The sequence below is a fragment of the Rattus norvegicus genome, chromosome 1, assembly GCF_036323735.1.
Source record: "Rattus norvegicus strain BN/NHsdMcwi chromosome 1, GRCr8, whole genome shotgun sequence".
NCBI lineage: Eukaryota > Metazoa > Chordata > Mammalia > Rodentia > Muridae > Rattus > Rattus norvegicus.
Genome location: NC_086019.1, coordinates 70,555,554 through 70,582,236, shown reverse-complemented (window position 1 = coordinate 70,582,236; position 26,683 = coordinate 70,555,554). Strand labels below are relative to the sequence as shown.

General features: G+C 39.5%; 1 pseudogene across 1 annotated transcript in view; it reads left to right on the top strand.

The window, feature by feature from the left end:
* The first annotated feature begins 6,415 nt into the window (after window positions 1-6,415).
* Znf845l-ps1 (zinc finger protein 845 like, pseudogene 1) overlaps window positions 6,416-26,683 on the top strand; it is a 37,367-nt pseudogene continuing 17,099 nt past the window's right edge. Inside the window, exons 1-3 of the transcript XR_005498278.2 lie at window positions 6,416-6,655; window positions 8,192-8,305; window positions 12,528-12,620. The product of XR_005498278.2 is annotated as a zinc finger protein 845 like, pseudogene 1 (transcript). The remainder of the gene's footprint in view (window positions 6,656-8,191; window positions 8,306-12,527; window positions 12,621-26,683) is intronic.

Here is a 26,683-nt window from a genome sequence, read left to right as displayed (position 1 = left end):
AGCAAGATCTAGTTTCAAAATCATATTTGATCATGATGCTGGAGGACTTCAAGAAAGACATAAAGAAGTCCCTTAGAGAACAAATAGAAGCCTACAGAGAGGAATCGCAAAAATCCCTGAAAGAATTCCAGGAAAACACAATCAAACAGTTGAAGGAATTAAAAATGGAAATAGAAGCAATCAAGAAAGAACACATGGAAACAACCCTGGACATAGAAAATCAAAAGAAAAGACAAGGAGCTGTAAATACGAGCTTCACCAACAGAATACAAGAGATGGAAGGGAGAATCTCGGGAGCAGAAGATTCCATAGAAATCATTGACTCAACTGTCAAAGATAATGTAAAGCGGAAAAAGCTACTGGTCCAAAACATACAGGAAATCCAGGACTCAATGAGAAGATCAAACCTAAGGATAATAGGTATAGAAGAGAGTGAAGACTCCCAGCTCAAAGGACCAGTAAATATCTTCAACAAAATCATAGAAGAAAACTTCCCTAACCTAAAAAAAGAGATACCCATAGGCATACAAGAAGCCTACAGAACTCCAAATAGATTGGACCAGAAAAGAAACACCTCCCGTCACATAATTGTCAAAACACCAAACGCACAAAATAAAGAAAGAATATTAAAAGCAGTAAGGGAAAAAGGTCAAGTAACATATAAAGGCAGACCTATCAGAATCACACCAGACTTTTTGCCAGAAACTATGAAGGCCAGAAGATCCTGGACAGATGTCATACAGACCCTAAGAGAACACAAATGCCAGCCCAGGTTACTGTATCCTGCAAAACTATCAATTAACATAGATGGAGAAACCAAGATATTCCATGACAAAACCAAATTTACACAATATCTTTCTACAAATCCAGCACTACAAAGGATAATAAAGGGTAAAGCCCAACATAAGGAGGCAAGCTATACCCTAGAAGAAGCAAGAAACTAATCGTCTTGGCAACAAAACAAGGAGAATGAAAGCACACAAACATAACCTCACATCCAAATATGAATATAACAGGAAGCAATAATCACTATTCCTTAATATCTCTCAATATCAATGGCCTCAACTCCCCAATAAAAAGACATAGATTAACAAACTGGATACGCAATGAGGACCCTGCATTCTGCTGCCTACAGGAAACACACGTCAGAGACAAAGACAGACACTACCTCAGAGTGAAAGGCTGGAAAACAACTTTCCAAGCAAATGGTCAGAAGAAGCAAGCTGGAGTAGCCATTCTAATATCAAATAAAATCAATTTTCAATTAAAAGTCATCAAAAAAGATAAGGAAGGACACTTCATATTCATCAAAGGAAAAATCCACCAAGATGAACTCTCAATCCTCATCTTCGGTTGGTTTATATACAAGTGTGCAATTTCTAGGCTTGAAAGTAAAATGATGCTATCTGGTGCTGGATAGAGGAGCCTTATTTTTTATTATGGCAGCTTGCTATTTTTGTAATATGGTGATTTGGTTGAACACATTAAAGTACAGTAGTAACTGATCTCCCCCTCTTCCTGGATGAGTGAGGAGATGATTAAATGTTGATGTCAGCATCCATGAGCATATTCAGATGAGCTTCTGCTTCTGTTGAAAAGGATGCTGTGTTTGATTGTGGTCCGAAGCTTTGAAGCACTACTTGGCATCTCCTTCCTTGGAGGTCTCACTGTTTAAACATAACAGATTTGATAGCTTGTTGGTAAGGTGAGGTCCAGCTTGTCTCCACTAGGTCATCTTCATGTGAATCCGGTGGTTATACGGTTTTGTTCTAGGGATATTTCATTTTTTTAATAATGGTTTTAGCTGACATTCATGGAGAGAATGAATCCTTAGAAGTGTGCCACTAGTGAAAGGAAATCCTGTCTAGAGTATGTTTCTTTACAAAGCTGTGTCACACCATCCTTTGGGCCCTCTGCTGGAAAAGTAGAATCAAGTCTCAAATAATGCCTTTTAAATTGTATCCTCTAGTATTATAGATGTAGGACAGTACTGTATCATACCTCTGTGGATGTAAAATAGCTTGTACCTGCTTTATGATACGTAGTAGTGACCGTGCTTTATCAGAGCTGTTTTTAATGATGTTGCTCAGAATGTTTTCTTTCCAGATGATGATTGAGAAGCTAATTTAAAAAAAAATGGTGCCAGGTACCACAAGAGTAACAGAACTGTGCTGTTTTCTCGGGTTTTGTTTTTTTACTTTTTTTTTTTTAATGGAGTGTGCTGGATGTCTCTACAGTTTTGTTCAGATGACTGCAGAACCTGGAAAAGCTGTTGCTGCTGTTGATGCATAACACACTGCTATTATTGGTCTTTTTATATAAATATAAATATATATATATATACAGATATATAACTTGAATTTTTTGAAACTTTACCTGTGCTGTCAACTTTCGAAAAAAGTATCCCCGTTTACTGTGTTGAGTTGGCACTGTACAGAAATTAACAGCCATATTGGTCTAGAAATGTTGAACTTAAGTTTTTTCCATTTGTACAGGGGTAACACACTGTATTAAATATGTAAGGTCTTATCTACGTGGGATTGATTACAAAAACTAATAAAGTATTCTCTAAATAAAAAAAAAATCAAGTGGATCAAAAACCTCCACATCAAACCAGATACACTCAAACAAATAGAAGAAAAAGTGGGGAAGAGTCTCAAACACATGGGCACTGGGGAAAATTTCCAGAATAGAACACCAATGGCTTATGCTCTAAAATCAAGAATCAACAAATGGGATCTTATAAAACTACAAAGCTTCTGTAAGGCAAAGGACACTGTTGTTAGGGCAAAACGAAAACCAACAGATTGGGAAAAGATCTTTACCAACCCTACATCCAATAGAGGACTAATATACAATATATACAAAGAACTCAAGAAGTTAGACTCCAGAGAATCAAATAACCCTATTAAAAACGGGGTACAGAGCTAAACAAAGGATTCTCAGCTGAGGATTATCGAATGGCCGAGAAGCACCAAAAGAAATGTTGAACATCCTTAGTCATCAGGGAAATGCAAATCAAAATAACCCCGAGATTTCACCTCATACCAGTCAGAAAGGCAAAGATAAAATACTCAGGTGACAGCAAATGCTGGTGAGGATGTGGAGAAAGAGGAACACTCCTCCATTGTTGGTGGGATTGCAGACTGGTACAACCATTCTGGAAATCAGTCTGGAGGTTCCTCAGAAAATTGTACATTGAACTACCTGAGGATCCAGCTATACCTGTCTTGGGCATATACCCAAAAGATGCCCCAACATATAACAAAGACACGTGCTCCACTATGTTCATAGCATCCTTATTTATAATAGCCAGAAGCTGGAAAGAACCCAGATGCCATTCAACAGTGGAATGGATACAGAAAATGTGGTACATCTACACAATGGAATATTACTCAGCTATCAAAAACAATGACTTTATGAAATTCATAGGCAAATGGATGGAACTGGAAAATATCATCCTGAGTGAGGCAACCCAATCACAAAAAAAACAAAACAAACAAACAAACAAAAAAACCCCACACATGGTATGCAGTCACTGATAAGTGAATATTAGCCCAAAAGCTTGAATTACCGAAGATACAATCCACAGACCACATGAAGCTCAAGAATAAGGACAACCAAAGTGCAGAAGCTTCAGTCCTTCTTAAAAAGGGGAACAAAAATATTCATAGGAGGAAATACAGAGACAAAGTTTGGAGCAGAGACTGAAGGAAAGGTCATGCAGAGATGGCCCCACCTGGGGATCCAGCCCATATGCAGCCACCAAACCCAGACACTATTGCTGAGGCCAAGAAGTGCTTGCTGACAGGAGCCTGATATGGATGTCTCCTGAAAGGCTCTGCCAGAACACGTGAAATACAGAGGCGAATGCTAGCAGCCAACCACTGAACTGAGAATGGGGTTCCTATTGGAAGAGTTAGAGAAAGGACTAAAGGACCTGAGGGCTTTGTAACTCCAAAAGAACAACCAACCAGAGCTCCCAGGGACTAAGCCACTACCCAAAGAGTACACATGGACTGACCCATGGCTCCAGCTGCATATGTAGCAGAGGATGGCCTTGTTGGGAACCAATGGGAGGGGAAGACCTTGATCCTATCAAGGCTGGACCCCTCAATGTAGGGGAATGTCAGGGCGGGGGGAGGGGTGGATAGTTGGGGGAACACCCTTATAGAAGAATGGGGAGAGAGGAGGGGATAGGGGGGTTATGGATAGGAAACCAGGAAAGGGGATAACATTTGAAATGCAAATAAAAAAATCCAATAAAAAAGAATATTACGTAGAAAAAAAAAAGATCGTGTGTGTGTGTGTGTGTGTGTGTGTGTGTGTGTGTGTGTGTGTTTCCTTGGAAGTGAATAATGAAAAGCTGGGTAGACACAATAGTTGGGATTAAATATTTTCCACAACACATTGCAAGCAAATGAAAGTCTTTTCTTTGAAGAAAGAAATTGAAGAAGGTATTAGAATGTGAACAGATCTCCCATGTTCATGAATCAGGAGGATTAAGATGGTGAAATTGGCCATCCTACCAAAAGATATATCCATACTCAATGCGTTCTTTATCAAAATATCAGCATGCATGTTACAGGGCAGAGTAATAAAGTGACGTGCTGGCACAAATGCCCTTTTCTTTCAAATTGCATGCACTACTATATCCATTATCCTTACCATCCTTATCTTGTCCATAAGTCCCCTGGGCATGGAATTTTAAGTACTATAAATCACAACAACTGAAAGACCCCTGGAGTGGGGAGACCCTCACTCAAGTCTCAGGATGACGTGACCCCCCAAGAATACACACAGGACGGTCCTTGCTGTAATCACATGAAGTTTATCGATAAGAACCAGGGCACTGGGATCAAGACTCGTATCCCACGCAGGGGCACAGGCGTTGGACCCTGAAGCTCAGAAACTTAGGGTTTATATAGGCAGAGGTTTGGGGGGGTACGGGGGTTCCTAGCGCTGGCCATGACACTATCAGCTTATTGTGCAAACAGGAAGCAGATCTGGGGGTCTGGGGGGAGGTCAGGCTTAATCTTCTGGGAACAGTCCTTGGTTCCTGTTCTCTATGGTGGATGTTTATCTGAGTTGATGAAACATCTGGTTAAACTCCAATCTTGGTTTCCTGGAACATTACCTGTAGGACACAATGAGGGCTTAAGCAAATATCATAAGATCAGGGGCAGGGGTCTGGACTCATTACTCACTTGAACATGTCCGGTGAATGTCTTTCTCAGGAATTTGCCGTGCTTGCCATTGTGTGTCCTCCCTATCTTCAATGGCCTGCTGGTCCCTGGAATATCTCCTTCTTTCCCCAGCCCATCTGAAGCCCTGGGGCCTAGGGATAATGAGTCAACCTGCCCTCCTGCATTTTTAACTGTTTGTGCTCATGAGTCAGACTCTGCTGCTATAAGTTTTAAACTACTCTAAAATCCCCTCTCTGAGGTCACATATCTAGGGGCCTTATCTTAAGCCCTTTTATCTAGTTTCTGGGAGAGCAGGCTCAAGAAATGTGACCTTTAACCTACTTACAGGTAGAGAGCAGGGTCTGGAATTTGAGGAATTTCGGGCTTCTTAGGGGTGAGATAGCATTTCTAAACTTCTGACTGGCTGTATTTTTTTATTCTTTCACAGCATTTTATTTTTCCTGGCTATTGAAATTCTGTTGTGCTATCACTATATTTTCACTTACATGACCTGGGGCTTAAGCTGATGTTTTCATTGATGTTATGGCTATCCGACTATTTACAGGAAAATATTCATTCAAAATATTTGCATTATCTATTTTCTTTATTATTGTGACCATGATAAATCTGGTGGAGTTTACCTTCATCCTTGCTTTCCAACTGCCCTGTTCTACTGTTTGTTGTTTCTGAGTGATCTTTGTCCCTGGTGCTCCCTAGAGTTGGCACAGCTCCCCTCTCATCATTCTCTGTCCCACCCCTTTTTATCCACATTTTCATCTCAGTGGTCCTTTTCATATTTCATGTATGTTTTGACACATGCATTGGAAGGGAGCCAAACTTTTTGACTCATTTTTAGTATTGGAATCCTGGGTGTTAGCTGTATTTTGCTGTGAGTTTGTAGCCCAGGAGGCTTGTATTCCAATCTAAGAAGTTAGGCTGCCTACCTATTATCTGAGGGTTTCAGAACTCAGTATCAGATATCAGAGTGCAGTGTCTTCCCAGAACAGTTTCAGTCTAGGTTGTCAGAAAGTATGTAGGGAGGTTGTGCAAGCAGTTCCAGGGAAGCCTAACATCTGGAGCCCTGTGGCAGGAAGCCTAAGACTGAGAGGGAGGGAACAAAGTCCCTGGTACTGGCAGGAGCAGGACCTTGACAGCAACAGGAAAAACAGGGAGGAGTCTGCAGGAGTAATTATGGAGGAGAAAGTTTTTGAGCATAAAGTATTTAGGAGAACCACGTGACCAAAGCAATGGTTTGGTGGGCGGATCTAGGCGACCAACTCAAGAGATCCAGGCCAGAGTGACAGGAGCATCTACCAATCGTCTTGCTACTTTCCGGTTTGTACGTCCTAATTCTCTCTGGACCCGGAAAAGTTTCCTCAGACACAGTTCCTTGGTTGTGGGCTTGGTAGTGTCAGCAGTCTGCAGAATTGCAGCGGGAACCGCGGCCTGGAGTCCCTGGAACCTCCCAGGTCAGAGGAGCTGCGGGGCTGGGACACGGGAGGGAGCAAGCAGGGGGGTGTTTTCCGCAGCTGCTCTTAAGCAAGCCACTCTCACCACTCTGTTGTGGGTAACTTAGGTTGTTGGGAAGATTCAGAGGAGCAGAGCAGTGGGATGTTTTCCGCAGCTGCTCTTAAGCACGCAGCTCTCACTATTCCGTTTTGGGTATCTTCCATTGTTGGGAAGATTGAGAGGAGCAGAGCAGTGGGGTGTTTTCCAAAGCTGCTCTTAAGCACGCTGCTCTCACTATTCCGTTTTGGGTATCTTACATTGTTGGGAAGATTGAGATTCTGTGAACTGGGATTTATCGTGACTCTTTTTTTCTTTTATCCTGCATTTACCAGAATACTCAGTCATAACATCACTTATAAAAAAGCAGTTTCATTATCTCCTATTTCCTAATGTGTCAGTGACAAAGATCATGGAAAGTAAATTCATTCTTGCTTTCTCACTGCCTTGCTTTACTAATTGCTTATTCAGGAGAATGAATACCTTTGGCCCTGGTTAATAGGCATCCCCAGAGAGCTTTGTATATAGTATTATATGATGAACCAGTGTAGATTTATTGAACCAGAAAACACACTTAATCGAGCACTACTGTTTATGGGTATAAACACTAATATTTACTAAGCAGACTTTTTAGTTGGTATGAAGGTTTCATTTGAGTTCTGTGCAGTTTAGGATGTATGTAAAACATTCAGAAATGTGTCTTCATATGCTGAGTTTTTATGTTACACTTTAAGTCCAGGCCAGTATTGCTGTGTGACTGTGTCACACCACACTATTTGTATATTTAGAAAACTCACTATAGATTAAAATAAAGTTTTAGAAAGCATCTTTTGAATAATTATGATCGCTCCCTTGTATCAGAATATCGTCTCCTTGGTTGAAGAAAACCACTCTGCTCTTACACATGTGACCAAATTGTTTTTTATTTTAGCGTTTGTTTACATTCAGTGCTTTACCTTTGGACGTATTGTATGAGCAGTGGGAATGCCTAGACCCTGCTGACAGGGCTTTCTTTCTTTCTTTCTTTCTTTCTTTCTTTCTTTCTTTCTTCCTTCCTTCCTTCCTTCCTTCCTTCCTTTCTTTCTTTCTTTCTTTCTTTCTTTCTTCTTTCCTTTCTTTCTTTCTTTCTTTCTTTCTTTCTCTCTTTCTTTCTTTCTTTCTTTCTTTCTTTCTTTCTTTCTTTCTTTCTTTCCTTCCTTCCTTCCTTCCTTCCTTCCTTCCTTCCTTCCTTCTTTATTTCGCGGAGATCTCCCTTTGGACAAGTGCAGTAGTCTAGTTTCTGTGGGTGATCATAGTTTGCTTGCAGTCTCCCTAGCTCCTCTTCAGGGCTGGAGGGAGAATGGCTATGCATGTGTCTGAGAATACATGCTTAGGGGAAAAGGGACATTGTTATTTGTGATAGTTTCTCTCTCTTTCTTGTTTACCCTTTTGGAGGCATCATTTATTTTTGTTCCATGACAAGTTTTGGGTGCTTTCTGAAGACTCTTTCCCATATGCAGGGGTCATGCTCCTCAGCCAGTTCTGAGAGCCCTGGATGGTGATTCTGAGAGCCCTGGATGGTGATTCTGAGAGCCCTGGATGGTGAAGACAGGAAACTGTAGCAACTTATCCAGGTATATTAGAGGGATTGAAGAAGGGATGGGGAGGGGCTCAAGTCACAGTAGAAAGAGTATATGAGATTTGTTTTGCCAGATTCTATTTCCTTTAAAATATTTCTAGACAACTGCAGTGATCTTAACATCAGAATATTCCCATTGTTGGTATTAGAAGACTGTCTTTGCAAGAATTTATGTGTTCTTGTGTCTTCTATTGATGTCAGGATCCAGGTTCTTAGAGAAGAATTTTTTTCAATTTTTAAAATTTGTATTGTTGTTATTCTTTAGGCTTTTTTCACAGTCCAGTCGACATCTCCTTCATGGGCCATCCTCAGATGCTTCCGGTCCCCCTCCTTTTCCCCAGTCTCCAAGTGGACATTCCCACCCCCACCCCACCCTACCCTATTAGACTTTCCCACTCTCTGAGGCCTCAAATCTCATGAGAGTTAGTTATGGAGAAGACATTTTTAAATCTGTAATCTTTAGTAGGTTTTAAGAATTTTTTCCTGGTTATCTAATTTAATTAGTTTTGAATATGAGGGTTGCTGTCCCCCTCCCATTCACATACATCACTTATCATAACTTCTTACCAATATTAAGTAATTTCTCTGTTATCATTTTAATATGTTGTTTAGTCAGAACAGTTGATGCCTTTTAGTTTTTTCTCCTCATAAAGTTTTGGAGAATTTTGTAGTTCCTTTAAATTGTCTTATCTTTTATGGTTAATTTATCTCTTTCCCTAAAATAATGCCAGTAGGATTTTGATAAGATTTGTTTAATATCTTTGCATAGTATTAACCTCCGTATTACCTTCCCACTGATTCCTGCTATTGTCTGTCTTCCTGTCAACTGTGTAAGATTTGTACTGCTATAATTTTAATATATTTTGAAATCATCCTTGGGTTTCATCCTTCTCATATATTTAAAAATATTTTTGGTTTCTCATTTTTTTTTAATTTTTGGAATGATTTCTCTATATTTAAAAATGTCTGTATATTTTGGTATATTCAATCTTTGAAACATCCATCTATATTTATTTACATGTTTGAATGAGAACATGTTAGCAGTGACTCAGTATTCACGTCTTTTATGTGTTCTTGTGTCTTCTATTGATGTCAGCATGCAGGTTCTTAGAGAAGACATTTCTTTTCAATTTTTAAAATTTTCATTATTGCTATTCCTTACGTTTTTTTCACAGTCTACTTGCCATCTCCTTCCTGGTCCGCCCTCAGACTGCTCCCAGTACCCCTCCCCTTCCACAGTTTCCAAGAGGACATTCCCACCCCCACCCCCACCTTATTAGACTTCCCCACTCTCTGAGGCCTCAAGTCTCATGAGAGTTACTTGTGGAGAAGACATTTTTAAATCTGTAATCTTTACTAGGTTTGAAGAATTTTTTTCTTTGATATTTTTATTTTTTGAGACAGTCTTGATAGTCTTGGCAGTTTTGGAACTCTGTAGATAAGCCTACCCTAAGGCTATCCTCGAACTGAAAAATCTGCTGTCCCATCCTCTCCAGTGATGGGGTAAAGGCCTCCACCACCTGGCCTTGCTGACTTTTTCTGATATGGCCACACTCGAGAATTCTGCATGAAGTTTGAGAAGACTGTGTATCTACTGCTGTTGTGTTTATGGTTTTCTGGAGGCCTCCACCTCATTAGTGGTTTTCAGTAGTGTTCATGTTTGTCTTTCTAAATGGTTGATATTGAAACTTATCTGTATCACCATCTCTCTGCTTCCTACAGTCATGCCATGATTGTTTAATGCATTTGGAAACTTTTGTGAAATGCATTCAGGTTGATCATATAATTTTCTGGAAATAAACCATCTGATCATTTGTTAATATTCTTTGTTTTTTTAATTCATAGAGTTTGCTTTTCCTCTTACCTACCATACTTGTTTCCAACTCTCTTGACAGCAAATGCTTAAAAAACTTCATTGAGTCTTAGCAATTAGTATTCTTTTTTTAAAAATGTTTTTATTGGTTATTTTATTTATTTACATTTCAAATGTTATTCCCCTTCCTGGTTTCTCCTCAAAAAACACCCTATGTCACCTGCCCTCCTTTATTACTTCTATGAGGGTGCTCCTCTAACCACCTACCCACTCCTGCCTTACTGCTCTAGTATGTGTTCCCCTACACTGGGGCATCAAGCCTTCACAGAACCAAAGGCCTCCCCTCCCACTGATGCCAGATGAGGTCATCCTACTACATATACAGCTGGAGCCATGGGTCCCTCCATGTGTATTCTTCGCTTAATGATTCAGTTCCTGGGAACTCTGGAGATCAGCAAGCACTTCTTGGTCTCTGTGATAGTGTCTGTGATTGGTTTCTGTATATGAGATTGAGCCCTAGGTGGGGCAGTTTCTGAATAGCCTTTCCTTCAGTTTTTGCTCCACACTTCATCCCTGTATTTCCTTTAGACACGAGCAATTCTGGATTAAAAAGTTGGAGATGAGTAGTTGATCCCATCCCCCAACTGGGGGCCCTTGCCACTTTCTGGTGACTACCCCCCAGCTCCCCATCCCCCAATCTTATAAACCTTTGTTCAATTTCCTGACCCTCTATGTATCATCTGTGTCTCCTCCCATACCTGATCCTGCTCCCCCCTTTTTTTTGACTTCCCTCCTCTTTTCCTCTCAAGTCTCTCTCACCCTCTATGTCCTGTGAGTATTTTTTCCCCCTTCTTAGAAGGGCTGAAGCATCCACACTTTGGTCTTCCTTCTTGAGGTTGATATGGTCTTTGAGTTGTATCATGGGTATTGACAGCTTTTTGCTTAATATCTACTTATCAGTGAGTATATACCATATATGTTCTTTTGTGACTCGGTCAACTCAATCAGGATGATATTTTCTAGTTCAATCCATTCGCGTATGAATTTCATGAAGTCATTGTTTTTAGTAGCTGTGTAGTACTCAATTGTGGTGTAATTTACAACATTTTCTGTATCCATTCCTCTGTTGAAGGACATCTGGGTTCTTTCCAGCTTCTGTCTGTTATAAATAAGGCTGTTATTAGCATAGTGGAGCATGTGTCTTCGGTGTATGTTGGAGCATCTTTTGTGTATATGCATAGCTGGGTTTTCAGGTAGTATTATGTCCAATTTTGTGAGGAACTGCCCTAGTGATTTCCAGAGTGGTTGTACCAGCTTTCAATCCCACTAACAATGGAGGAATGTTCCTCTTTCTCCACATCCTCAGCAGCATCTGCTATCACCTGAGTTTTTTTATCTTAGCCATTCTGACTGGTGTGAGGTGGAATCTCAGGGTTCTTATGATTTGCGTTTCCCTGATGACTACGGATGTTGAACATTTCTTTAGATACTTCTCAGCCATTCAGTATTCCTCAGCTGAGAATTCTTTGTTTAGCTCTGTACCCTATTTTCAGTAGGGTTATTTGGTTCTCTGAAGTCTAACTTCTTGAGTTCTTTGTATATATTGGATCTTAGCCCTCTATCTGATGTAGGATTGGTAAGTTCTTTTCCCAATCTGTTGGTTACTGTTTTGTCCTAATGACAGTGTCCTTTGCCTTATAGAAATTTTAGATGCTTCGGTTTTGTATATGGGTTGGATTCATGGTGGTCTCTGTTGGTCTGGGCATAACAATAAGCATGGATCCATTCTCATTCCTCTGGATGCAAAAATCCAGTTAGACCAGCAGCATTTGTTGAAGATTTTTTTCAATTTGTATTTTTGTTTTATCAAAAATCAGGTGGCCATATATATTTATGTCTAGGTCTTCAATTCTTATTCACTGATTAGTGTATCTTTTTCTGCCAGTATTTTTGAGGATTTTTAATCTTGTAGTTTTGTAGAAAACTTTAAATTAGGAATGTTGAGAGATCTCTAGAAGTTCTTTTATTGTTCAGGAATTTTTAGCGATTGTGCATTTTTTTGTTTATGTATAAGAAAGTAGAATTGCCCATTTAAAATCCACAAAGAATCGTGTTAAAATTTTAATGAGGAATACCTTGGATCGGAAAATTGCTTTTGGTAGGATGACCTTTTTTAGTATCTTAATCCTCTTAATCCATGAGCATGGAGGATCTTTCCATCTCTTAATGTTGTCTTCAATTTCTTCAAAAAATTGAAGGTTTTATTATGCAAGCCTTTCACTTGCTTGCGGAAACATTTTCCATGATATTTTCTCTTTATCCTTTTGGCAAATGTGTGCTTCTTTCATTTTTGTTCCATGAAAAGTTCCAGGTACTTTCTGAAGCATCTTCTTCCCATATGCAGATCTCCCACTGCCCAACCAGATCTGCTCACCTGTGAATCAGAACTAAGAGCCATGGTTGGCAAAGACAGAGGACAATGTTGCCAAGGATACAGGTATGTTAGAATTCAGAGAGAGGTGGGGCTGAAGTGACAGTAGAAAGTGGATATGAAATTAGATTTTCCACCTTTTTTTCATTAATGGTTCTAGAAAATTTCATTGAGAATAATATTGTGTGTGGTAATACAGATTTCCAGTTGTAGGCTATACAGGAAACAGTCAGGCATTCTCAGTATTTGATTAGTTTGCAGGCTCTGAAACGACTGCTGCCTATTAGGTAAAGTGTCTTTTACCCAAACTGAAATTAGCACCAGACTATGGTTGTGAACAGAAACATATGAACATGTACAAAGATCAGTAATGATTCCTTTGACATTTTTGACCTATGATATTGTTGACTTTTGGCCTGGTTTCTGAATAGGTCACACTTTTTTTTTTTCTGTACAGCTAACTTCAGATTGCACAAGAAAACTGTCTGTTACACACAAAATAATCTGACACCACTATTCCACCATCGGGTAGGCCTTGCCTGGTAGATTGGGATTGTAGCACACAGGATCCAAATCTGGGTATGGCCTTGTTACCTCTGCCCCCTGCCCGGGTGTGCATAGCAGTTTTTTTGAGGCTTTGAATGTTATGAACAGTGAGTCCTAGGTATTTGTAGACTGCGTGAGTGGTCTGATCTGAGTTGTTGTTGTTGTTTTTGTTGTTGTTTTCTCAAGAAGTTTCAAATATTGACTATTCAATATTGTCCTCTTTAACATTTTCTCTGTCTTTGAATTGTGTGCTAATTGATGCACTGTGTTGAGTTAGGACTAGTTAGAGTGGATTATTTTGTACTATTCGCTTCAGCTTTGTGTCTCTTTGTCTTTATTATTCTGAGGTGTGTTCCTTCTCTCTTCACATTTTTATCTTTATTATTCTGAGTTATGTTCCTTCTGTTCTCAAATTTTTATCTTTATTATTCTGAGATATGTTCCTTCTGTCCTCACATTCTTAAGAGCTTTCGAACTGTGCAAATACCATAGTTTAGCACAGGGCTCTCATGTATCTCTTGTCATAGTCCCTTTTCTTCTTCTCTCACTGAGTCTATGTATGTGATGTCTGACATTGATTTGTTTTTAAGTATTGAAACAATCTTTCAGTCTTGGTGTTAACTCAGCTTTCCTTCTATTTCAGTGTAGCTTAGAACAATCTCTGTGTCTGTATATCATGGCAACTGGTGTGTGATTTTTCTCTCCACATGTTTGTTTGGGGTCACCTGTGTTGCCTGTCCAGATAACACCAGCTTTGTATGATGAGTTTCTAATGGTTCTCTCTGTGTTTATGGCATTATTCTCCTTTTGCCTTTAATATAAGCTTTGTCTAAGGAAAGGAGAATTCCATGCTAATCTGTCCAGTCCTCTCACAGTTAGAGAATACTCTTCCTGGTTCACTCTGAGCATTGCTTGATGCAATTTCTCATTTTGCAGTGTAGGAGGTTGATTTATTCACTTATTTCTAGGAACTTTTCAATTGTGATTCACTTGTATATGACCTTCTTCTGTGCTGCATATGATATGGTAACACTGATGTCATTGTCATATGTTGCACTGTTCTACTTTTAGCTCTAGTTCTAATACAGAGAGTCACTCTTTCAGTTTCTAGTAGGTGAACATTGCTTTGTCAGTAGTTTAATCTCTACTGAGACACACATCTATTGTATTGTATTATTTTTGAGTCAATTTCATTAATTTCCATATAACCCATGAAATATCTTTTTAAATTTTATTTGTATTTTTACTTTTCAAAAAAACATTAATTTATTTTTTGTATATGACTATTCTCTCTACATCACACCTGCACATGCGCCTGCCAGACAAAGACCATCGGATCACATTGTGTATAGTTTTGGTCCACCATATAGTTGCTGGGAAGTGAACTCAAGGACCATTGGAAGAGTAGACAGTGCTATTAACCACTTAACCGTCTCTTTAGCCCCGGCTGCATTTTAAACAACATTACAGATCTGAACTGGAGGGAAACTAAAAATGTAGAGGTGGTGGCCAATCCTTTATCTGCTGCACAGAAAATTCATGGTGGAGAAAGACCTTCTGAATGTATGCAGTGTAATAATTCTATACATTGTTTATTAAAGGACAGCAATGCTTAACTGCTGAGAATTCTTTGTAGCACTTCAAGAAAACTTTGATCTTTGAAATAATGCCATACCTCACCTATACCACAAACCTATCTCTAATACCTTAGATCACTTTTACCTCAGAAAGCATTTTGTCCCACAGCATATAATAAATAGGTAGTTGTCAATTGCAAGGTCTCTTAATATTTAGGAATTGTGATGTGGAATTGAGCATTTACACTGTGTTCAGAATACATTGTACATGGATGTGATGTTGGAGAATTACAGCAATCTACTTTTTGTAGGTAAGGATGCTCTTCTTATAGAATTCTTGATACATCCTTTCTATTTACCTGCTTAGTGTGTGTGTGTGTGTGTGTGTGTGTGTGTGTGTGTAAAACTGTGTACTGTCTTAAGACTCCCAGAAATGAGGGAAATCCTGGTTATCAACATAGTCCTACCACAATGCTTCCTTCCTTCCTATTATTTCAATGTTCTCTGGAAGTGTGACCAGTGTTATATTCTGCATGTTCTCTGCAGCTCTCTTTTTTTTTTTTTTTTTATTAACTTGAGTTTTTCTTATTTACATTTCGAGAGTTATTCCCTTTCCCAGTTTCCTGGCAAACATCCCCCTAATCCCTCCCCCTCCCATTCTTTATGGGTGTTCCCCTCCCCACCCTCCCCCCATTGCTGCCCTCCCCCCAACAATCACGTTCACTGGGGGTTCAGTCTTAGCAGGACCCAGGGCTTCCCCTTCCACTGGTGCTCTTACTAGGATATTCATTGCTACCTATGGGGTCAGAGTCCAGGGTCAGTCCATGTATAGTATTTAGGTAGTGGCTTAGTCCCTGGAAGCTCTGGTTGCTTGGCATTGTTGTTCATATGGGGTCTTGAGCACCTTCGAGCTCTTCCAGTTCTTTCTCTGATTCCTTCAACGGGGGTCCTATTCTCAGATCAGTGGTTTGCTGCTGGCATTTGCCTCTGTATTTGCTGTATTCTGGCTGTGTCTCTCAGGAGCGATCTACATCCGGCTCCTGTCGGCCTGTACTTCTTTGCTTCATCCATCTTGTCTAATTGGGTGGCTGTATATGTACGGGCCACATGTGGGGCAGGCTCTGAATGGGTGTTCCTTCTCTGTCTGTTTTAATCTTTGCCTCTCTATTCCCTGCCAAGGGTATTCTTGTTGCCCTTTTAAAGAAGGAGTGAAGCATTCACATTTTGATCATCTGTCTTGAGTTTCATTTGTTCTAGGCATCTAGGGTAATTCAAGCATTTGGGCTAATAGCCACTTATCAATGAGTGCATACCATGTTTGTTTTTCTGTGATTGGGTTAGCTCACTCAGGATGATATTTTCCAGTTCCAACCATTTGCCTACGAATTTCATAAAGTCATTGTTTTTGATAGCTGAGTAATATTCCATTGTGTAGATGTACCACATTTTCTGTATCCATTCCTCTGTTGAAGGGCATCTGGGTTCTTTGCAGCTTCTGACTATTATAAATAAGGCTGCTATGAACATAGTGCAGCACGTGTCTTTGTTATATGTGGGGCATCTTTTGGGTATATGCCCAAGAGAAGTATAGCTGGATCCTCAGGCAGTTCAATGTCCAATTTTCTGAGGAACCTCCAGACTGATTTCCAGAATGGTTGTACCAGTCTGCAATCCCAGCAACAATGGAGGAGTGTTCCTCTTTCTCCGCATCCTCGCCAGCATCTGCTGTCACCTGAGTTTTTGATCTTAGCCATTCTGACTGGTGTGAGGTGAAATCTCAGGGTTGTTTTGATTTGCATTTCCCTTATGACTAAAGATGTTGAACATTTCTTTAGGTGTTTCTCAGCCATTTGGCATTCTTCAGCTGTGAATTCTTTGTTTAGCTCTGAACCCCATTTTTAATAGGGTTATTTGTCTTCTGCGGTCTAACTTCTTGAGTTCTTTGTATATTTTGGATATAAGGTCTCTATCTGTTGTAGGATTGGTAAAGATCTTTTCCCAATCTGTTGGTTGCCGTTTTGTCCTAACCACAGTGTCCTTTTCCCTACAGAAGCTTTGCAGTTTTATGAGATCCCATTTGTCGATTCTTGATCTTAGAGGATAAGCCCTTGGTGTTTTGTTCAGGAAATTTTTTCCAGTGCCCATGTGTTCGAGATGCTGCCCTAGTTTTTCTTCTATTAGTTTGAGTGTATCTGGTTTGATGTGGAGGTCCTTGATCCACTTGGACTTAAGCTTTGTATAGGGTGATAAGCATGGATCGATCTGCATTCTTCTACATGTTGACCTCCAGTTGAACCAGCACCATTTGCTGAAAATGCTATCTTTTTTTCCATTTGATGGTTTTGGCTCCTTTGTCAAAAATCAAGTGCCCATAGGTGTGTGGGTTCATTTCTGGGTCTTCAATTGTGTTCCATTGGTCTATCTGTTCTGTCTGTGTACCAATACCATGCAGTTTTTATCACTATTACTCTGTAATACTGCTTGAGTTCAGGAATAGTGATTCCCCCTGAAGTCCTTTTATTGTTGAGGATAGTTTTAGCTATCCTGGGTTTTTTGTTATTCCAGATGAATTTGCAAATTGTTCTGTCTAACTCGTTGAAGAAATGGATTGGTATTTTGATGGGGATTGCATTGAATCTGTAGATCGCTTTTGGTAAAATGGCCATTTTTACTATATTAATCCTGCCAATCCATGAGCATGGGAGATATTTCCATCTTCTGAGGTCTTCTTCAATTTCTTTCTTCAGAGTCTTGGAGTTCTTATTGTACAGATCTTTTACTTGCTTGGTTAAAGTCACACCGAGGTCCTTTATATTATTTGGGTCTATTATGAAGGGTGTCGTTTCCCTAATTTCTTTCTCGGCTTGTTTCTCTTTTGTGTAGAGGAAGGCTACTGATTTATTTGAGTTAATTTTATACCCAGCCACTTTGCTGAAGTTGTTTATCAGCTTTAGTAGTTAGTTCTCTGGTGGAACTTTTGGGATCACTTAAATATACTATCATATCATCTGCAAATACTGATATTTTGACTTCTTCTTTTCCGGTCTGTATCCCCTTGACCTCCTTTTGTTGTCTGATTGCTCTGGCTAGAACTTCAAGAACTATATTGAATAAGTAGGGAGAGAGTAGGCAGCCTTGTCTAGTCCCCGATTTTAGTGGGATTGCTTCAAGTTTCTCTCCATTTAGTTTAATGTTAGCTACTGGTTTGCTGTATATGGCTTTTACTATGTTTAGGTATGGGCCTTGAATTCCTATTCTTTCCAGGACTTTTATCCTGAAGGGGTGTTGAATTTTGTCAAATGCTTTCTCAGCATCTAATGAAATGATCATGTGGTTTTGTTCTTTCAGTTTGTTTATATAATGGATTACATTGATGGTTTTCCATATATTAAACCATCCCTGAATGCCTGGGATGAAGCCTACTTGATCATGGTGGATGATTATTTTGATGTGCTCTTGGATTCGGTTTGCCAGAATTTTATTGAGTATTTTGCGTCGATATTCATAAGGGAAATTGGTCTGAAGTTCTCTTTCTTTTTTGGGTCTTTGTGTGGTTCAGGTATAAGAGTAATTGTGGCTTCATAGAAGGAATTCGGTAGTGCTTCATCTGTTTCAATTTTGTGGAATAGTTTGGATAATATTGGTATGAGGTCTTCTATGAAGGTCTGATAGAATTCTGCACTAAACCCGTCTGGACCTGGGCTCTTTTTGGTTGGGAGACCTTTAATGACTGCTTCTATTTCTTTAGGAGTTATGGGGTTGTTTAACTGGTTTATCCGTTCCTGATTTAACTTCGGTACCTGGTATTTGTCTAGGAAATTGTCTATTTCCTGCAGATTTTCAAGTTTTGTTGAATATAGGCTTTTGTAGTAGGATCTGATATTTTGAATTTCCTCTGAATCTGTAGTTATGTCTCCCTTTTCATTTCTGATTTTGTTAATTCGGACACACTCTCTGTGTCCTCTCGTTCGTCTGGCTAAGGGTTTATCTATCTTGTTGATTTTGTCAAAGAACCAACTTTTGGTTCTGTTGATTCTTTCTATGGTCCGTTTTGTTTCTACTTGGTTGATTTCAGCTCTGAGTTTGATTATTTCCTGCCTTCTACTCCTCCTGGGTGTATTTGCTTCTTTTTGTTCTAGAGCTTTTAGGTGTGTTGTCAAGTTGGTGATATATGCTCTTTCCTGATTCTTTCTGCAGGCACTCAGAGCTATGAGTTTTCCTCTTAGCACAGCTTTCATTGTGTCCCATAAGTTTGGGTATGTTGTACCTTCATTTTCATTAAATTCTAAAAAGTCTTTAATTTCTTTATTTCTTCCTTGACCAGGTTTTCATTGAGTAGAGCATTGTTCAATTTCCACGTATATGTGGGCATTCTTCCCTTATTGTTATTGAAGACCAGCTTTAGGCCGTGGTGGTCTGATAGCACACATGGGATTATTTCTATCTTTCTGTACCTGTTGAGGCCCATTTTTTGACCGATTATATGGTCAGTTTTGGAGAACGTACCATGAGGAGCTGAGAAGAAGGTATATCCTTTTGCTTTAGGATAGAATGTTCTATAAATATCTGTTAAGTCCATTTGGATCATGACTTCTCTTCGTCTGTGTACGTCTCTGTTTAATTTCTGTTTCCATGATCTGTCCATTGATGAGAGTGGGGTGTTGAAATTGCCTACTATTATTGTTTGAGGTGCAGTGTGTGTTTTGAGCTTTAGTAAGGTTTCTTTTACGTATGTAGGTGCCCTTGTATTTGGGGCATAGATATTTAGGATTGAGAGTTCATCGTGGTGGATTTTTCCTTTGATGAATATAAAGTGTCCTTCTTTATCTTTTTTGATGACTTTTAGTTGAAAATTGATTTTATTTGATATTAGAATGACTACTCCAGCTTGCTTCTTCCGACCATTTGCTTGGAAAGTTGTTTTCCAGCCTTTCACTCTGAGGTAGTGTCTGTCTTTGTCTCTGAGGTGTGTTTCCTATAGGCAGCAGAATGTAGGGTCCTCGATGGGTATCCAGTTTGTTAATCTATGTCTTTTTATTGGGGAGTTGAGGTCATTGATGTTGAGAGATAATAAGGAATAGTGATTATTGCCTCCTGTTATATTCATATTTGGATATGAGGTTATGTTTGTGTGCTTTTCTTCTCTTTGTTTTGTTGCCAAGACGATTAGTTTCTTGCTTCTTCTAGGGTATAGCTTGCCTCCTTATGTTGGGCTTTACCCTTTATTATCCTTTGTAGTGCTGGATTTGTAGAAAGATATTGTGTAAATTTGGTTTTGTCATGGAATATCTTGGTTTCTCCATCTATGTTAATTGAGAGTTTTGCAGGATACAGTAACCTGAGCTGGCATTTGTGTTCTCTTAGTGTCTGTATGGCATCTGTCCAAGATCTTCTGGCTTTCATAATCTCTGGCGAAAAGTCTGGTGTGATTCTGATAGGTCTGCCTTTATATGTTACTTGACCTTTTTCACTTATTGGTTTTAATATTTTTTCTTTATTTTGTGCGTTTGGTGTTTTGACTATTATGTGACGGGAAGACTTTCTTTTCCGGTCCAATCTATTTGGAGTTTTGTAGGCTTCTTGTATGCTTATAGGTATCTCTTTCTTTAGGCTAGGGAAGTTTTCTTCTATGATTTTGTTGAAGATATTTACTGGTCCTTTGAGCTGGGAGTCTTCACTCTCTTCTATACCTATTATCCTTAGGTTTGATCTTCTCATTGAGTCCTGGATTTCCTGTATGTTTTGGACCAGTAGCTTTTTCTGCTTTACAGTATCTTTGCCAGTTGAGTCAATGATTTCTATGGAATCTTCTGCTCCTGAGATTCTCTCTTCCATCTCTTGTATTCTGTTGGTGAAGCTCGTATTTACAGCTCCTTGTCTCTTCTTTTGGTTTTCTATATCCAGGGTTGTTTCCATGTGTTCTTTCTTGATTGCTTCTATTTCCCTTTTTAATTCCTTCAACTGTTTGATTGTGTTTTCCTGGAATTCTTTCAGGGATTTTTGTGACTCCTCTCTATGGGCTTCTACTTGTTTATTTATGTTTTCCTGGAATTCTTTCTGGGATTTTTGCGATTCCTCTCTGTAGGCTTCTACTTGTTTATTAATGTTTTCCTGTGTTTCTCTAAGGGAGTTCTTCACGTCTTTCTTGAAGTCCTCCAGTATCATGATCAAATATGATTTTGAAACTAAATCTTGCTTTTCTGGTGTGTTTGGATATTCCTTGTTTGCTTTGGTGGGAGAATTGGGCTCCGATGATGCCATGTAGTCTTGGTTTCTGTTGCTTGGATTCCTGCACTTGCCTCTCGTCATCAGATTATCTCTAATGTTACTTTGTTCTTCTATTTCTGACTAGTGGCTAGATTGTCCTATAAGCATTCGTGTCAAGGGTGCTGTAGACCTGTTTTCCTGTTTTCTGTCAGCCAGTTATGGGAACAGAGTGTTCTGCTTTCGGGCGTGTAGTTTTTCCTATCTACAGGTTTTCAGCTGTTCCTGTGGGCCTGTGTCTTGAGATCACCAGGCAGGTCGCTTGGAGCAGAAAAGTTGGTCTTACTGGTTGTCCCGAGGCTCAAGTTTGCTCGTGGGGTGCTGCCTACGAGCTCTCTGCGGGGGTAACAACCAGGAAGATCTGCGCTGCCCCTTGTGGGAGCCTCTGTTCACCAGGGTTCCAGATGGCGTTTTGTGTTTTCCTCTGGAATCAGTAATGTGTGCAGAGTGCAGTCTCTTCTGGTTTCCCAGGCGTGTCTGCCTCTCTGAAGGTTTAGCTCTCCCTCCCACTGGATTTGGGTGCAGAGAACTGTTTATTCGGTTGGTCCCTTCAGGTTCCGGAGGTGTCTCAGAGGCAGGGGACCTGCTACTGCTGTGCCTCTATCTGCAGCTCTCTTATCTTCTCCCTCGGTGAAGCATATTCAAACCACTACCCTTGGTTCAGGCTGCTGTAATCTTGCTCTCAGCATGCAAGTCTGGATATGCTGCCAAATTTTTTAAGCCTGCATAGGCTCTGCTCCATTTCTCTATCCTTGCTCTGAAAAATTGATTGTCCCTGTCCCACTGGTACCCATCAGTCTAGAGTAAACAGGGCACTTTACACACAGCTCCAGCTGTCAGGCTGATGTGGACTTGCTCCACATAGACGTCTCATGCCTGCTGCCATCAGAGACCAGAATTGTATATGACATTAGTACTTGAAGTGTACAATGTGAACTGTCTTTTCGTTGTCCATGTTCACAAATTTGTGAATGTCTGTGAATAATTAGGAAAGTCATATAAATGTCATCAAGCAGAAGAGCCTCAATTCATGGAATACCTGAAATTGGCATCTTAGGAGTCTTTCCAGTGGGTTTCAATCTCCAGATACTTTGGGATTTTTTTAAATATTTATTTACATATCAAATGTTTTCCCTTTTACTGGTTTCCCCTGCACAACCGTCCTATCCCATCCTCCCTCCCCCTTCTTCTATGAGGGTACTTCCCTACCCACCCACCAACTCCTGCCTCACCACCCTCTCATTCCCTTATACTGGGTCATCGAGCCTTTCCAGAACCAATGACCACTCCTCCCATTGATGTCCAACAAGGCCATTCTCTGCTACATATGCATCTGGAGCCATGGCTCCCTCCATGTATACTCTTTGGTTGGTGGTTTAGTCCCTGGGAGCTCTGGGGGGTCCGGTTGGTTGATATTGTTGTTCTTCCTGTGGGTTGCAAACCCCTTCAGCTCCTTCAGTCCTTTTTCTTACTCCTCCATTGGGAACCCTGTGCTCAGTCCAATGGTTGGCTGTGAGCATCCACCTCTGAATTTGTCATGTCCTGTTGGAGCTTCTCAGAAGACAGCTATGTCAGCATCTTGTCAGGAAGCACTTCTTGGCATCTGCAATAGTAAGCCTATATTCAACAAAACTGTAAAATCTCGATGAGATGGACAATTTTCTAGACAGCTCCCAGGTACCAAAGTTAAATCAGGAACAGGTAAACCATCTAGGCAGTCCAATCTCCGGGCTCTTAAGGGGCAGTCCAGATACCTAGGTTTCCAGTTTCTTGTCTCACGTTCATTATTCTTGCTTCAGCAGCAATTGATACATATTGCTATGTGATCATTGTATCATTGATAATATTTTAAGTTCATGTTTCAACAAACTCTTATACTAAGAATACCTTAATATTTGCAAATGGTATTTTCTTATTGCAGGGCTTTTGGGGTCCACCTTGGATTTTACTAATAAAGAAATGGAGGCATCTGTATATTACGGGATTGATGTCCTTAACCTGCCATTGTATCTCTCCATGTGGCTCTCACTGCCCTACCTCCCTGCTCTTCTTCTCTGCTTCTGTCCAACTCTCCCTCACTCTTCCTTTCTTTCAGCCATCCATAGCTCCAGCCTACAGCCTTTTTTACTCTAATGAAACACTTCTCCCACAGAACAGCTATTAGAGGAGTTGAAGAGATTCTTCCTCCATAGCAGATTGCCTTTCTTTTGGGCAGGTGAGAAAGTAGCAAACATTTACACACCCTGTTACCCTCGTACCCCCAGCACAGCAATTAACAGTTGAGAACACAGTGATACACTGTCATAGCCAGTTGATAAGATGTGTGGGTTTTCATAACCTTTTCCTATTTGTTGAATATGACTGTCTTCCTGCACTGAAATCCCTGAGAAATTTATGTAATGATATGGTTTCATTCTTTGTAGCACACCACCCCTTCTAAGGTCTAGAATTTCTGAATCCCACTGTTTTTTTTTTCTTTTTCTTTTTCTTTTTTCTTTTTTTTGGAGCTGGGGACTGAACCCAGGACCTTGCGCTTCCTAGGCAAGCGCCCTACCACTGAGCTAAATCCCCAACCCTGGTGAATGTTTTTTTTTTTTCTTTTTTCTTTTTTTTTTGGAGCTGGGGACCGAACCCAGGGCCTCGCGCTTGCTAGGCAAGCGCTCTACCGCTGAGCTAAATCTCCAACCCCGAATCCCACTATTTTTAGTATTAATATTCTAATTTGGTGTTTGAATAAATATTTCCTGAACATTTCTCAGTATGTCAAAATGATCTTCACATACTCTTGAATAGTTCTAACCTTTACAAGCACATGTATACAGTGTCTTATTCATATGTTATCTCTTAACATTACATGCTTTCTTAATATTTGTATAATGGACTCACAAGGAATTAAGTTGAAGATAATTTTCTTAAAACATTTGTGTAAGTTTTATTCCATTTTGAATTTTCCGGTATGCTATAATACTCGCTTTGTTTAAAGAACTTAAGAATCATTTGAAATTTAATTGTTTTTGAGGGACTTGTATTGGAATTTCTGAGATAACACAAGCGATAAGGACATCATAAGGTGTTCAGTATTTGCCTTGGGCAGCAGTGTTCAGAGATTCAAAGGAGTATGACTCCATCATTGGGTCTTAGGTTTAGTTCAGAGGCATGAATACACATAGCTCAGTTCAGCTGATGTCTCTCATTTACAGTTTTGTGGGTATAGTTTCATTCATTTCCCTGTACTCGGCCATCTCTCCTCCTTGAATACAACCAAGAAACCAGCCTCCTCTCTAAGGCCCCCTAAGCCTATACATTCTGTTTGTTTTGAGGCCCTATAACAGGACCAGGTACTACTATGGCAGTAAGCCTGGAACAGTGAGCACTAACACTCTTCTCTAATTTAGTTGACATAGTTTCTATAATACCAATTTTTTGGCGTACATGAAATTCAAGGAAAAATATAAATGTGATCATCACATGTTACATGAGGGTCCTTTCCTGGGAAGAGGCAAAATGCATACTCATTCAGTATTGGAATTGACAACAGAACCAAATATGCATGCCACTGAAGTCCATCTTTTTGAACCAATGAGTTTTATTGGAGTTACTTAACAATATTATGGGGGAAGAGCCATGTTCAAGAACAAAAGGGACTCAACAGATAATTGCCATCATGAAACTCTAAGCTACCACTGGATATAGCCTATGTACAGTGGAATCCTGGAGCACATTGCTCATCTGAAGTCATACCCACAATTTAAATGGTATCCTATCTTCCTGGCTTCAGGTCCTAAAAGCCACATCTAGTCAGCTTGACTAGTGTGAGTTTCTTCATGGCAGTTAAACATAGTGAATCTTGTCAGATTGAGAGATTTCATTGAAGCTATGTTTAGTGGGTTTTTTTTTTAGCTATCTTAATCAGCTTCCTGTCAGGAGGGAATATTTCAGTCTTCAGGAAATTGCTACACAACAGCACTTTCTTCAGATTCTCCATTTTGTATCCATCCTGATATATTTAACGTTGGAAAAATAAATTAGGACATTTATTCCACATTGTCATATTTTTGTGCCAAAGACTAGCTTCAAAACCACAGGGTAAACTGGGGAGTACTGACTGTGGAGTAAGCAATTGATCACTCTCCAGACTTTTCTCCGAGGGAGTAAGCTTGATTTACTCGGGCTGGCGTTCCCTGAAACCAGCAAGAAGTTGGCTAAACTCTTTAAAATCTTTGGAGGCTAAAGATAATGAAAAGAGAAAAACTCCAAAAATTATAAACACATACACACACACACACATGCACACACACACAGTCACACACACACACACACTCACACACAACATACGTACACATTGAGTGAATGAAGGAAGACAAGCTCCAGTAACTTTACACATACATACTTATACAGGCAGACAGACAGGCATATTGGATGGATAGAGTAAAGTTCCACCAAGCTCGCTCCAACCATTTTACACATATACACGTATACATACATACATTTGGTGGATGGAGCAAACTCTAAAGAGCTGGCTCCAACAACTATATTTTGTTAGCCTTTGTAACCACCTAACACTGTTTTCAAGCAAAATTAGTTCCTTATTGCCACAAGTTACATATTCTCTAAAAACAATCACCACAAAACATATTCTTCAAAAACAGCTTTAAATCATTACAACAGAATTATGGATTATGTATTCTTCATTTGAACCTCATACCTAACTAGTCATTTTCCACCTATGTTTCTTTCCATAAGTTCATTGTAACCCTAAAGCAGTAATTCTTTTGTCGTTGATTAACAAAGTTTAAGCAAGCCAGTCTATAGTACCAAGTTTTTTCCTAAGCTTACTGGAAAACAATTGGTATTTATTTACCAACAATCAGATCATTATCTATTATAACATATTTTTGAACTCTATTTCGGCTAGCCTGGCCAATCCTCTATTGTCTACTCTTATTTTCAGAATGTATTGCTTTTAATTCATAACCCTGCCATTTCCTGGTACACACTAACACTTAGGGCCATATCCCTGTATCACAAGATCCATGAACTCACACTCACATTTTTCTAATCCAAGTATAGTTCCATGCTTGTAACTCATGAAAGTTCACTGTACTCCTATTCTAAGTAATTCAGCCTTCACTACAAAGGAGGGGGCACACTCTTATTTAATTCTAAGTTTATTGTAACTTAAACCAGCTCCTTAAACTTTATCAGTTACCGCCAACTTTCAAAAAGTATTTAAATCAAATGAGGAATTTTGTAAAATCATTAATTGTTCTAAACAATATTTTTAATGAAAGTTTGTTTTCATATTGATCTATAGAAAAATTGTCTAATAGAGTGGGCTGTCTCCCAAAAAGCTCACTTGCCCACTGCAGTTCTTCCTGCATGGCATCTGTTTTCAGAACTTTTCACAGTGTGAACTTTTGATATTTCCTAAGATTTGATCATTACATAAAAAGTTTGCACTAGTTTCTTATGTTCACAATGATTCTCTATTGTGGAGCCTCTAGTGGTCCATAAGTTCATAGCTTGGATGAGCTCATGCCACATTATTTACTATGGATACTTTTCTTCATGGTATAAGTTTTTTTGATGTTTTCATAGGCATAAATATTAGCTCAACATTTGGTCATATGCTATACATTTATGTGTTCTCACCTCTGAATTTTCTCATGCATTCTAATACAAGGCAGAGATAAAGGATTTTGTACATTCTCTACATTTGTAAGATTTCTCTTCTGTTACAAT